Below are 9,307 nucleotides of genomic sequence, written 5' to 3' on the forward strand. Positions count from 1 at the left end.
ACACACACGTGTTATATTATTCCATTTCTTCTAGCATTAAACATCAGTGTGAAAAACTCTGAGAAAAATTTACTTTTGAACAGAACTTTTCCTTTTCTCAGATGTCCCCTTTTTAGAAATTTTTCTTTGATCCTTGAAGTTTAGTAACAACTTTAAATGTGTATATCTCGGCCGGGAGCAATGGCTCTTGCCTGTAATCCCAGCACTTTGGGAGGCCGAGGCGGGTGGATCACCTGAGGTCAGGAGTTCAAGACCAGCCTGGTCAACATGATGAAAGCCCATCTCTTCTAAAAATGCAAAATATTAGCCAGGCGTGGTGGCTGGCATATGTAACCCCAGCTACTTGAGAAGCTGAGGCAGGAGAATCGTGTGAACCTGGGAGGTGGAGGTTGCAGTGAGCTGAGATTGCGCCACTGCACTCTGGCCGAGGCAACAAGAGTGAAACTTCATCTCAAATAAATAACTAAATAAATGTGTAACTTCGTCTCAAATAAATAAATGTATATGTCTCACTATTCATTATTGTATGGCCTTTTCCTGGATATTTTGTATACACATGTGTACTTAACAATGGAAGAAAAATATTCCAAATATAGTAGAAAAAAATTTTGTTCAGAGGTTTCCAACACATTTGATTTTGCAGATCACAGATTTAAAGCTTTTGAGGACCAACATCTCTATCAATTCCTATAAGATGTCCAATCAATTTCAGTTTCATAGCAGGCTCTTCTGTACTGCACACCATGCTTAAAGCTGGAGGTCTGGTCACACATGCACAAAGGTTGCCCGTTGGTTCCTGGAGGTGGTCACGTCCAAGAAGCTTCATCTTCCCAGGGGAGGGTTCCTTTGTCAAGAAGTGGGTAAGTTTACACATACAGCTTTGGTACCTGTGAGCAGGAAGTGTCAGAAACTTTCAGGATATGCTGCTGTTTCTCTTATGAAGTCAGGGTCCCGAGGATCCAGTGCCCTTGTGCTTAATGAGAACAATTCCTCCTCATTGTTTAGTGGGTTAAAATATAAGGAGGCCGGCCGGGAGCAGTGGCTCACACCTGTAATCTCAGCACTTTGGGAAGCCAAGGCAGGCGGATCACAAGGTCAGGAGTTCGAGACCAGCCTGGCCAATATGGTGAAACCCTATCTCTACTAAAAATATAAAAATTAGCTAGGCATGATGGCATGCACCTGTAGTCCCAGCTACTCAGGAGGCTGAGGCAGGAGAATCACTGGAACCTGGGAGGCAGAGGTTGCAGTGAGCCGAGATCGGGCCACTGTACTCCAGCCTGGGCAACAGAGCAAGACTTCATCTCAAAAAAAAAAAAAAAAAAAAAAAAAGGAAGCCTCGTTTTTAAGTAACACAGATACAGATAACACCTTTTTAAATCACCTATTTATTCTAGAACAATTTTTTGTTGTTGTTGTTTTGTTTTGAAACAGAGTCTCACTCTGTCACCTATAATGGAGGGCAGTGGTTACAGCTCAGCCCACCACAACTTTCGCCTCCCAGGCTCAAGTGATTCTCCTGCCTCAGCTTCCCAAGTAGCTGGGATTACAGGCATGAGCCACTGTCATCCAGCTAGTTTTTGTATTTTTAGTAGAGATGAGGGTTTCACCATGTTGACCAGGCTGGTCTTGAACTCCTGACCTCACACGATCCACTTGCCTCGGCCTCCCGAAGCGCTGGATTTATAGGCGTGAGCCACTGTGCCCGGCCTAGAACTACCAAATTTAATTCAAGAAAATTTAGGCCCCATGAAAGATTTAAGAGATTTATAAAGCTAAAATCTAGTTTTTTCCCAGTAAATTGCATTTTAGGCAAAACCCTCCCAATGGTTCTAAAATAATACTAAAAGGGGCATCTGGTAATACAGGAGCGATTATTATTATTATTATTTTTTGAGACAGAGTCTCACTTCGTTGCCCAGGCTGGAGTGCAGTGGCAGGATCTCGACTCACTGCAACCTCTGCCTCCCGGGTTCAAGCGACTCTCCTGCCTCAGCCTCCTGAGTAGCTGGGATTACAGGCACCCACCACCATGCCCGGCTAATTTTTGTATTTTTAGTAGAGACAAGGTTTCACCATGTTGGCCAGGCTGGTCTCAAACTCCTGGCCTCAAGTGATCCACCCGCCTCGGCCTCCCCAAGTGCTGGGATTACAGGCGTGAGCCACCGCACCCAGCCATACAAGAACAATTTTAAAAATTAAATTAAACCCACCAGGAGCAACAAACAACTCCAGATGTGCACCACCTTTAAGAGCTGTAACACTCACTGCGATGGTCTGTGGCTTCATTCCTGAAGTCAGTGAGACCACAAACCCACCAGGAGGAACAAACAACTCCGGACACGCCACCTTTAAGAGCTGTAACAGTCACTGCGAAGGTCTGCGGCTTCACTCTTGAAGTCAGCAAGACCACGAACCTACTGGAAGGAAGAGACTCTGGACACATCTGAACATCTGAAGGAACAAACTCCGGACACACCATCTTTAAGAACTGTTAACACTCACCGCGAGGGTCCATGGCTTCATTCTTAAAGTCAGCGAGACCAAGAACCCACCAAAAGGAACCAATTCCGGACACACTAGGAGTGGGGTGCTGGTGGGGCAGGGCACAGGTAGGAGCGAGGTGCGGGTAGGATCAGGGTATGCGTAATATTGAGGTGCTGTTGGAGTGGGCCATGGGTAGCATGGGGTGCTGGTAGGGCTAGGCGTGGGTAGGAGCGAGGTTTGGGTAGTGGCTGGTGCTGGAGTAGTGAGCCATGGATAGGAGCAGGGTGCGAGCAGCGGCGGGGCTCAGGTAGAGTAGGGTGATTCCTGGGCCAGGCATGTGTAGGATGGGGTGCTGGCAGGGCACGGCACTGAAAGGAGCAGAGTGTGGGTAAGATTGGGGTTCTAGTGGGGCAAAGATGGGTAGGATAGGGTGCTGCAGGGCGGATAGCAGCCGGGTGCTGCTGGGACAGGGCACAGGTAGGAGAAAGGTCCAGGTAGGAGCTAGGTGCTGTGAGGCTGAAAGCAGGTAGTGTGTCCGGAATTGATTCCTTTTGGTGGGCTCTTGGTCTCGCTGACTTCAAGAATGAAGCCGCAGACCGTGGCGAGTGTTACTGTTCTTAAAGATGGTGTGTCTGGAGTTTGTTCCATCAGATGTTCAGATGTGTCCAGAGTCTTTTCCTTCTGGTGGGTTCGTGGTCTTGCTGACTTCAGGAGTGAAGCTGCAGACCTAGGCAGTGAGTGTTACAGCTCTATCAAGGTGTCACCTCAGGAGTTGTTTGTTCCTCCTGGTGGCTTCGTCCTCTCGCTGACTTCAGGATAGAAGCCACAGACCTTCGCAGTTGAGTATTACAGTTCTTCAAGTTGGTGCAGACCCAAAGAGTGAGCAACAGCAAGATTCACTGTGAAGAGAGAAAGAGCAAAGCCTCTGCAGCGTGGACGGGTACCCAAGCAGGTTGCCACTGTTGGCTCGCATGGCCAGCTTTTCCCTTATTTGGCCCTGCCCATGTCCTGCTGATTGGTCTATTTTACAGAGAGCTGATTGGTGCGTTTTTACAGAGCGCTGATTGGTGCACTTACAAACCTTTAGCTAGACACAGAGTGCTGATTGGTGTGTTTTTACAGTGTGCTGATTGGTGCGTTTATAAACCTTTGGCTACACGGAAAAGTTCTCCAAGTCCCCACCCAACCCAGTAGCCCAGCCGGGCTTCACCTCTCAGTAGGAGTGGGGTGCAGGTAGGATCGGGGTGCTGGAGGGGCATGGGAGGGTAGGACAGAGTGTGGTAGTGAGAGGTGACAGAGCGCTGGCAGCCCTCGCTCGCTCTCGGTGCTTCCTCAGCCTCGGCGCCCATTCTGGCTGCGCTTGAGCAGCCCTTCAGCCCACCGCTGCACCGTGGGAGCCCTTCTCTGGGCTAGCCAAGGCCGGAGCCGGCTCCCTCGGCTTACAGGGAGGCGTGGAGGGAGAGGTACGGGCGGGAACTGGGGCCGCCCGTGGCACTTGTGAGCTAGCTAGAGTTCTGGGTGGGTGTGGGCTTGGCGGGTGGGCGTGGGCTTGGCGGCCCGCACTCAGAGCGGCTGGTCAGCCCCGCCAGCCCCAGACAGTGAGGGGCTTAGCACCCTGGCAAGCAGCTGTGGAGGGTGCGCTGGCTCCCCCAGCAGTGCCAGCCCACAGGCGCTTTGCTCAATTTCTCTCCAGGCCTTAGTGGCCTCCCCATGGGGCAGGGCTCAGGACCTGCAGCCCACCATGCCTGAGTCTCCCCCCACCCGCCCTGGGTTCCCGAGCAGCCTGAGCCTCCCCAAGGGGCGCTGCCCCACTGCTCCACAGCACGTAGTCCCATCGACACCTAAGGGCTGAGGAGTGCTGGTGCGCATGTGGGTGCACAGTATGGGACTAGTGGGCAACTCTGCCCATGGCCCCAGCGCAGGATCCACTAGTCAAAGCAAGCTGGGCTCCTGAGTCTGATGGGGACTTGGAGAACTTTTATGTCTAGCTAGAGGATTATAAATGCACCAATCAGCACTCTCTGTCTAGCTAAAGGTTTGTAAACGCACCAATCAGTGCTCTGTGTCTAGCTAATCTAGTGGGGACTTGGAGAACTTTTGTGTCTAGCTAAAGGATTGTAAATGCACCAATCAGTGCTCTGTGTCTAGCTCAAGGTTCGTAAATGCACCAATCGGCACCCTGTCAAAACGGACCAATCAGCTCTCTGTAAAATGGGCCAATCAGCTCTCTGTAAAATGGACCAATCAGCAGGATGTGGGTAGGGGGTCACATAGGGGAATAAAAGCAGGCTGCTGGAGCCAGCTGTCGCAAGCTGTGCTTGCATCATGTTTATGAACTATTGCACTCACAGGGAAGCCTTGCAGCTTCACTCCTTAAAGCCAGTGAGCGGCAAACCCACTGGGAGGAATGAAGAACTCCAGACGCACTACCTTAAGAGCTCATTGTAAAGGTCTGCAACTTCACTCGTGAAGCAAGCGAGACCACATAACCCACCAGCAGAAAGAAACTCTGAGCACGTCCAAACATCTGAAGGAACAAACTCCAGACACACCACCTTTAAAAACTGTAACACTCACTGTGAGGGTCTGTGGCTTTATTCTTTTAGTCAGCGAGACCAAGAACCCACCAATTCCAGACACAAGACCATCTCATCTCAAGAGACCAGAACGTCCAGGCACCCCTAGAATGTAGGTGCTGGCAGAGCCTAAAGCCTATCCAGCCCATGCTCTTCCCTGATATCCTTGACAGATTGTGCCTCTGCAAGGACATGGCCAATAATGGGGGGGCTGGTTGTGGAGGCAGCACTCTAGGCAAGGGAAGAAATGAAGTGTCTGAGAACTGGCGTGGTGAAGGGGCACTTTGTGGAGAAGCTCTATTCACATTTGGATGTGTCGAGAGTGGAATGATATGAGGAAAGTCAAAGGGCGCCCACCCCCAGAGCCTAGGAGTGGGCACAGCAGTGTACCATGCCTTAGGGGATGTTAGACTCTGGGCAGAGATCCCAAGAGAAGCAGGAGTTGGAGTCTTGGGGCCCAGTGTGATAGGGAACTAACTTTACTTTAAAGCCAATTTGTCAGTAAGAAAAAACAAGAGGTGGACCTTGTGGGAGAAAAAGTCACAAGCTTGGTGTGCTTGAGTCACAAGCCTTGCTGTGCTTGGTGAGAGGGATCCTGAGTGTACTTGAAGCGCTCTCCTGTTTAAAAGGTGAAAGGGGAACAGTGGTTTTCTTAGTGTAGGTCAGTGTAAAAAATCTGCTTTGTAATTGCATAAGGTCTCAGCACAAACAAAATCACAGAAAATGTGAAATGTATCACAACACAGTCAACTTGCTTAGAATGTAGTCGAACCTGCATACAGTATTGAGACACCAGACAACTGTTTCAGTCTCCACATTTCTTTCATTTCCTTTATGAAAGTTACATTAAGAAAAAAAAAATAACTCCCCTGAGTATTCTGATATTTTTGGTCAGTGAAACAGTAATCTCAGCAAAGTTCAATCTTGGTATCACAAAGCAGAATTTCAGGTTGTTTCATCTAATTGCCACTTAATACCAAAGACATGATATTTATTAGCATGTATTTCTAATTAGGGGAATTAGAACAAACCTCTGTGGCAAACACAGATTACAGCTTGAAGTGAGCATCATGGATTTCTACAACAAACGCTCTGACAAATATTTCCTATGATAAACATCCACGTTCTCAAGGTGGGACAATTAACCCAAACTTTCCAAATTATATACAAACTTTTGCTCTATCTAATTAAGCTGATAAACTCATTATTTTAAATGACAACATACAAAAGAAGTACAGATTTTTTACTTAAAATGTATTGGATATGTGGATATTCTCTTGTCTTTCTAAGCAAATGCTAATATCAATTCAGTGCTTAACAATGTCAGCAGCAACTGGGTCCTCTAAGTCTCCTGTTACTGAAGTTTGAGGGATCAAGCCTCACCTTAATTTTGACGAAGACTAAACTCAAGATGTCTGTGGCTTACAATTTTCTTATTCTACTTAATGAGGTAGAGAAGTTCATTTGGAATTGAGCACTCCATTAGACTGTTTCAGCTAAATTTCAGGTGGCGTTTTCTAACAATAAGAGCTGTTGATGCTTTGGAAAGCAGCAGGTTTGCTTCACTGGAAGTGATGATGGCCTTCCAGAAAGGGTGAGGCAAGGTTTCCTAAGATCTCATCCAACTAAATGATTCAGAAAGCGCCAGCCTGGGGATTCCAGGTGCTTGTGACTCGGGGATCTTTCTGCCATCCCACCTCACCTGTTAGTCACCTTTTGAAATTGGGTATGATTGAAATGGAGTTTAGGGAATGCTGTAATAGTATATCTCTTGCTTGCCTAATTCATAGAAATGTGCACAGGCAAACTGTGATGCTAAGTGAGGGCTTTGATCCTTTGATCCCGGGCACTCCTCCCACGTGGAGCCATACCTATTTCTCCCTTGCCCGTTCTCCTGCCTCTGAGTTCAGATGTGGCTCAGGCCTGAGACAGGAGGAACTATCAGTGAAGGAGGAAATGTTCCCCGCTCCTCCAACACGAGGCCTCCTTCTGCAACTCAACTTTCTGCTCCCAGGACAGGCTGATCTGAAGACCCCACCGCTTCACCTCATCTGAAGACTCAACTCAGTTAAAGAAGAGCAGGCAGGCAGCTGGGGATTCATTCTCTGGGAGTGGGAGCAGAAGGGAGTCCCTTGTCTTATTTTTGTTCCTTCCCAGTTGACCCACAGCTGGAGTACGGGCTGGGCAAGTAGGTGCCGGACAACTTCTGGGGAGACTCAGGCCTCCTTATTGGCCATCACAAAGCCCCAGAGAAAAAGATGCTTCCAAAAACTGCAAGATGAGAGGAACAGGTAAAGGTCATGGGAGGGTTAAGTAGAGCACAGCAGGCTGCTTCACCAACCCTCTGTGGCCTTCCCCAGGTGGGACAGCATGGCAGCTGCTAACATTGAGTCTAGGCCATCAGGCAAGGTGAATTAGGGACAGTACCACTGGGGAAAGTACCTCGGTGTAACCCATGCGCCGTCTGCCACCCACCCACGAAGCTCAACCTCTTCTAGTGCTCTTTTCTGTTTTCAGGGTCCTGGAGTGACTTGACCTCATTTAGTCATTCTATGATTATCCCATTTACAGGCAAGGAGCATTTTTGTTGTTGTTGTTAATGCTCTTAACTCTAGCAAGCTATGAATTTAGGACGTGTCTGTGCCCTTTGGCAAACTTACTGTCTCCTTAGGAATTTTGTGCCCGATTTCTTTTGCTCTTCCAGACTGCTGCCCATGCTCCTCTGCCCTGCCGAGCACTCTGGGAGATGCACCTGGTTGGACACTAGGGCTCCACCCTCCAGCTTCTAGGTGGGCTCAGTAGATGGGGATCCCGGAGGAGACTGTACAGCAGCTGCTGGCACAGTTGTCCTGGAGCTACCTGGGCCCAGATGCCCCAGCTGTCTCCAAGCAGACCTTTCTACCCACCTCTCCTCTCATACTGGGTTCTCTGTGTAGGTAAGAGTGGTACAAGCTTCCCTATCACATGGGTAGAGTCAACTTCCCTTTCCTTTGTGGTGCTACACCCCCCGCCACACCTCAAGTAAACGGCCCTTTCTAAGCCCCGCTTCTGTCTTGTTTGGGCACAGCATGTGTTTTCTCCTGGGACCCTGAAGCACACATCTGTTCTACTCATGTAAAACAGACAGCTGCATAAGAGAAAAGAATATATTCATGTGTACAGCTGTTGGCAAGAAGTCTTCAGAGATGGAGAAACTGATGAAGAATCTTGCTGCAAGATCCCAACCGATGCCAAGGGCCACTGCGAGGAGCCACCATAGACGTGAAATTCACACCCAGGGCAGCACCTGTGTCTTCTGAGCCTTCTCATGAGGGCTGCAAGCACAGTGGTCTGCTACTGCCTGCCTGTAATGTTTTCTTTTAGAATAGACCCTGTGTGTAGATGAAAGAGCATTCGACATCATTACTATGTGGGATGCTGAGAACCAGGTGTTTTCTTCTCTGGGCATAAGCTCCTGAGGCTCCCGAAAGTCTCATCCTCCTAGGCTGAGGATGCTGAAGGGAGTGGTGGGATGGAAGGCGGACCTAGAAAGCACACGAGCAGGCAGAATCCGCTCTGCCCAGCTCCAGTGTCTTTTCTTTACTGTGCTCACCATATGTTTTCAGAAAGACAGACCAAGAACAAAAGTGGGAGCCACCTAAATGTCCAACCATGATGGTCCATGAACACAGTGGAATGTGCAAGATAATTGTGAAAATTGTGCAGCAGTATGGGGAACTGCTTAGGATACACAGTTAAGTGAATAAAGCAGCATGTTAAGTATTATACATGCCATGGCTACAATTCCAAAATATGTATGTACATAGGCAAATTCTGGAAGAATAAAACCAGAAGAAAATGTTGCATTAAAGTGATAGTATCATGGATGTATATAGATAGCCTTTGATGTCTTTGTTGGAAGAGGCCATCCTTGCACCCTGTCCCTTGCTGAGCATGCCACAACTGCAAGGCCCTGAGTGTCCCTGAGCTGGCCCATTTCTCAGGTCCAACTGATAACTCTGAGGTGAGGTAACATTGCCCCCTCCCCACAACCCTCCAGGCAAACAGCAGGCTGGCTTCTGGCTTGCTATAAGCGCAGTGCCTTCTCCAGGCTCCACACTTCACACTGCACACACAGCATTCATCTAAGCCTGCTGTGTCACCTGTGAGGGAACTGGGAATGAGGGGAACTGACCTAGACGTGCTGCTGGACATGCTGCTAGTTGTGTAGCAAGTAACGGTGTCCATGGTCCCTGACCCAGCAG

The sequence above is a fragment of the Pongo abelii genome, chromosome 5 (assembly GCF_028885655.2).
Source record: "Pongo abelii isolate AG06213 chromosome 5, NHGRI_mPonAbe1-v2.0_pri, whole genome shotgun sequence".
Lineage (NCBI taxonomy): Eukaryota > Metazoa > Chordata > Mammalia > Primates > Hominidae > Pongo > Pongo abelii.